The sequence below is a fragment of the Rhinopithecus bieti genome, unplaced genomic scaffold, assembly GCF_001698545.2.
Source record: "Rhinopithecus bieti isolate Rb0 unplaced genomic scaffold, ASM169854v2 scaffold_74621, whole genome shotgun sequence".
Taxonomy (NCBI): domain Eukaryota; kingdom Metazoa; phylum Chordata; class Mammalia; order Primates; family Cercopithecidae; genus Rhinopithecus; species Rhinopithecus bieti.
The window spans coordinates 355,887-361,191 of record NW_016827731.1 but is presented as its reverse complement, the minus strand read 5'-3'; the positions used below and the strand labels follow the sequence as shown (position 1 = coordinate 361,191).

Below are 5,305 nucleotides of genomic sequence, written 5' to 3'. Positions count from 1 at the left end.
TTGAGACGGAGTCTCACTCTGTCCCCAGGCTGGAGTTCAGTGGCCGGATCTCAGCTCACTGCAACCCCACGTCCCGGGTTCACACCATTCTCCTGCCTCAGCCTCCCAAGTAGCTGGTACTACAGGTACCCACCACCTCGCCCAGCTAGTTTTTTGTATTTTTTTAGTAGAGATGGGGTTTCACCGTGTTAGCTAGGATGGTCTCGATCTCCTGACCTCGTGATCCGCCCGTCTCGGCCTCCCAAAGTGCTGGGATTACAGGCTTGAGCCACCGCGCCCGGCCTTTAAATCTTTTAAATGTATTTTTCTCCAAATTTTCCTTTACCTGAGAAAGTAGAAGTAGCTTCGAGTTGGGTTTTGTCATTTTGTTCGTTTGCTTTGTAAGAGGTGGAGTCTAGCAATGTGGCCCAGGCTGGCCTTGAACTCCTGTGCTCAAGGGATCCTCCCACCTCAGCCTCCTAAAAGCTGGGACTGCAGCCTGTGCCACACCCAGCCTGAATTCCTGCTTTCTGAACAGAGTTGCCAGGTTCACTTTGATTGCCTGTGTTTAGTTTTGCCAGCTGGATTTAAAGTGTGTGTGTGAGAGAGTGAGAGAATGTGAGAAAGAGGAGTAGGAGAGAGGGTGTGGGGAGAGATGGGCAGTTCACCTGAGAACAGCTGTTAAATTCAGGTGTTCGTTGAGTGCTTACCATGTGCCTAGTATTATGTGCTGTGTTTCTGCCCTGAGAGCGGAATGTTATGCAATTCTGTAGGTTTACAAAATACCCCGGGAATCCTTTTTAGCTGGAGGGATGGTGGAAGAACACTAGCACAAAGACTGAGATTTGTGGATCCTTTTTATTTCTTCTCTAAAGCATCTTGGAAAATAGCTAAATCACTCTATTTTCAGTCTTTATTTACATAAGTCACAAAGACTTTTTGCTCATTATAGTAAAGATTTTTTTTCAGATTCTCTAAAATGATCATAATTTTAGAAACCACATGCAGATAAATTAGAAGTTTTCAAGAAAAGACACCCAAAGGAGGAGGAGTAAGAAGTCGTTCGTATGGGAACCTGTTGATCTGAGCCCTGTTGTGTTCTTTGTTACCCTGTCGACCTTCCAGCGGGCAGCTTTCACAAAGGAGCTCCATTGTCCACCTGTTTCAGGGCAGGGGCAGCCCAGCCTGGGCGAGGAGGCCTAGGGCTGAGGCCACAGCCATATCCTTTTGCATGCAGCCCACCCAGCTCACCCGGGCACACCCCATTCTGTTCTTGCACCGGCCTAGAGCAACCAGAGGTCCATTTGGATCAGCTTTTTACACCCCATGCCATATTGAAACCTCAGGGGACAAGACGGTTCTTTTGAAGTTCATATGCAACTGCTGGGTTTACTTCTGTCTTTGTCCCAGAACAGTTTCAGCGTCAATGGCCTAGGGCGAGTTTTTTTTTTTTTGAACTCCTTATGTCTTTGGGTGTGTGGGTACATATGAGAAAACTCCCTAACTAGAACATGCCGCTTCTGTTGACTAGTAAACATTATATGGCAGAGAGCGCCTTAGCACCAGGCTTCCCTGCCTGGGAGGGTGACCAGGAGGTGAACTTGCTTTAAGTTGGTTTTTTTTTTTTTTTTTTTGAGACAGAGTCTTGCTCTGTCACCCAGGCTGGAGCACAGTGGTGCAATCTCGGCTCACTGCAAGCTCCGCCTCCCGGGTTCACGCCATTTTCCTGCCTCAGCCTCCTGAGTAGCTGGGACTACAGGCGCCCGCCACCATGCCCCGCAAATTTTTTGTATTTTTTAGTAGAGACGGGGTTTCACCGTGTTAGCCAGGATGGTCTCAATCTCCTGACCTCATGATCCGCCCTCCTTGGCCTCCCAAAGTGCTGGGATTACAGGCGTGAGCCACCGCGCCTGGCCCTGAACTTGCTTTAAGTTTTAAGGAAGCACTCATAAAAATAACTTCTGAAAGTACTGTCAACATACAAATTACATACAGATTGGAAGATTTATAATGAAGAATTTTGGCAATTTAGCTAAAATCTAAATCTTTTACATCTTTGCGTTTCATTATAAAACACAAAACATTTGTAATGAAGACACACTTCGTGTCATCGTTATAAATCTTTGATGATTCTCTCCCCCAAATTAACTTGTTATTCTGGCTCCTATATAAAGAGCACTGGCAGGCTCAGGCCAGAAGTGGAGAGAGGGCTTGGACTGACAACTATGTGTTAATTTTCTTTTATTAAAAATATTTTTTACTTTTAGAAATTGAAATCATGTAGAAAATTATGGCTGGGCACGGTGGCTCACACCTGTAATCCCAGCACTTTGGGAGGCCAAGGCAGGTGGATCATGAGGTCAGGAGATTGAGACCATCCTGGCTAACACGGTGAATCCCTTTCTCTACTAAAAATACAAAAAATTAGCCGGGCGTGGTGGCAGGCGCCTGTAGTCCCAGCTACTCAGGAGGCTGAATCAGGAGAATGGCGAGAACCCAGGAGGTGGAGCTTGCAGTGAGCCAAGATTGCACCACTGCACTCTAGCCTGGGTGACAGAGCGAGACTCTGTCTCTAAAAAAAAAAAAAAAAAGAGTTTCAAGTACTTGCTGTAAACTTTCAGCCAAAGATGATCCGAAATGGAAATGGTGGAACTTGTTTGTGTACTAGATTGTATCTTAAATCCAGATGACTACTGTATTATTTGAAAGTAATTAGTTTTTTTTTTTTTTTTTTTTACAAAATTACACTTATGGAGTTTCTTTTCCGTTTATCCTCCTAGAAAGCACAGGAGATAATGCTGATGTTTTCCACAGTATCAGATTACTCTTAATAATACTTTTAGATTCCTTCTAAAATGTACTTGCTAGAAATATGAATTCCCAGGCCTTCACTTCCGGAAATTCTGATTAATTAGGTCTGGGGTAGGGTCTAGGACTCTGTAGTCTAATAGGCAGCCCAGGTAATTCTCGTGTAGGACTCCTTGGGACCACACTTTGAAAAGTGCGTCTGCTATGCTGTGATGGTTTTATAACTTACTAATTTCAGCCAAGGATTGCTGTAGTAGCCCATTCTCATACTGCTGTGAAGAACTGCCTGAGACTGGGTAATTTATAAAGGAAAGAGGTTTAATTGACTCACAGTTCCAGATGGCTGGGGAGGCCTCAGGAAACTTACAGTCAGTGCAGGCAGGGGAAATGCCAGACGTTTATAAAACCAGATCTCATGCGACTCACTCACTTACAATCACGAGAACAGCGTGGGGGGAAACCACCTCCATGATTCAGTTACCTCCACCTGGTCCTGCCCTTGACACGGGGATTATGGGGATTATAATTCAAGGTGAGATTTGGGTGGGGACACAGAGCCTAACCATATCAGTTAGCAAACTTTAAAATTTTTTTTATTTTTTGATTTTAAGAGATGGGGTCTCACTGGCTCAGTCTGGAGTACGGTGGCATGATCCTGGCTCACTGCAGCTTCGAACTCCTGGCTCAAGCAATCCTCCTGCCTTGGCCTCCCGAAGTGCTGGGATTACAAGTGTGACTCACCACATTTGACCCTCTAGAAGTGTTTTTGTTTGTTTTTTGTGATGGAGTTTCACTCTTTCACCCAGGCTGGAGGGAAGTGGCATGATCTCGGCTCACTACAACTTCCGTCCCCCCTGGGTTCGAGCAATTCTCCTGCCTCAGTCTCCTGAGTAGCTGGGATTATAGGCACCTGCCACCACGCCTGGCTAATTTTTATATTTTTAGTAGAAACAGGGTTTCACCATGTTGGCCAGGCTGGTCTCAAACTCCTGACCTCAGGTGGTCCACCCGCCTCAGCCTCCCAAACTGCTAGGATTATAGGCGTGAGCCACCATGCCCAGCCTAGAAATGTTTTAATAATTAGTAATGTAGTCTTCTAAAGGGAACTATTACATTGTCATATTGCGTTTTAAGACAGTATTTTTTCAGTGAAAGCCAAGGGAATAACTTCAGGATCCTCTGCCTTGGGGCCCCTCTCGTTCAGCTGAAAACCTGATCCCTCCCTTTGCTGTAGGATGGCGCAAACACCCAGTTGCCCTCACAGTGCAGTAGGACTGCTCTCAGCGTGGGAGTGGGCATGGCCTTCGTCAGTTCCCTCCATCCAGCTGAAGCAGAAGACTCAACTGTTTACGTCACCCTGCTCAGAAACTCTAGCGTGGTAATTATAGGTGCCTTTGATTTGTAAAGAAAAATGGGAAATTAATTTATCAGTACATTATAAATGAAGTTAATTTGGTATAAAATCACTAAAAGATGTGGAATTGGACCAGGTATAAGAAAGTCCTCACAGGGTGAAGGTTGCAGCTTACTGCTGAAGTTCTAAGGATTTTGATATGTCCAGTGAGACATCAAAGGGTGAGATGATCAAAGGGTGAATTATTAACTGCTGAGCTCTTAGTCCTGTGAACTTTATTCTAATTTATAAATTCCGTTTTTTTTTTTTTTTTTTTTTTTTTTTTTGAGAATGAGTCTTGCTCTGTCGCCCGGGCTGGAGTGCAGTGGCCGGATCTTGGCTCACTGCAAGCTCCGCCTCCCGGGTTTACGCCATTCTCCTGCTTCAGCCTCCTGAGTAGCTGGGACCACAGGCGCCCGCCACCTCGCCCGGCTAGTTTTTTGTATTTTTTAGTAGAGACGGGGTTTCACCGTGTTAGCCAGGATGGTCTCGATCTCCTGACCTCGTGATCCGCCCGTCTTGGCCTCCCAAAGTGCTGGGATTACAGGCGTGAGCCACCACGCCCGGCCATAAATTCCGTTATTTATCTCCCCTTAAAGTAATAATGAACTTGTAAGGACTGAAATCTTATTTATGAAAAGAGCTGCATTTTCTGCGATTTCCTGGTTTTGCTTCTCAGAGGGCAGTAGTAACTTTGACAGTTTTGAGGCAAACTTATACCTACCTGGGTTTTATTGCTGATATGTGATTTTTTTTTTTAAAGCGCTTTGCCTCTAGATGTTCTGACTTACATAAATAAAAGTTTACCATTTAACCAAGCACATATGATTCACATTTAATTTTTACCACTTACTCCTAAGAGATTTTAAAGTGTTATTTATATAAGCTGTTGCTCAAATTGGTTTCCAGTTCTCACTGAACAAGTTGAAATACAGTTGTGGACTTTTGAAAGTGTTTTATTGGATATTTCACACCCGAAGAGCATCTTGTACCACCAACAGTTTAGGATTCTTAGACATTACTCCCTAGACTGTAGAAGTAAAGCACAGTCACATCGACCTGACCTTATTTTCCTTAATTCCTTTCTCTCTGCAGTTCCCCTCCCCCCCGCAGTTCACCACCCCC

At 44.8% G+C, this 5,305-nt stretch overlaps 1 protein-coding gene across 5 annotated transcripts in view; it reads left to right on the top strand.

Annotated features, from left to right (window-relative positions):
• Positions 1-5,305, top strand: part of DUSP14 (dual specificity phosphatase 14) — a 28,869-nt gene that overhangs the window by 6,461 nt on the left and 17,103 nt on the right. Inside the window, exon 1 of one of the 5 annotated variants that reach the window (XM_017864124.1) lies at positions 4,109-4,165. The exons of the other annotated variants lie outside the window; for them this stretch is intronic. The gene's annotated coding sequence lies outside the window, so the exon portion shown is untranslated. Of the gene's footprint in view, positions 1-4,108; positions 4,166-5,305 lie in introns of those variants that run through there. 5 annotated transcript variants of the gene reach the window in all.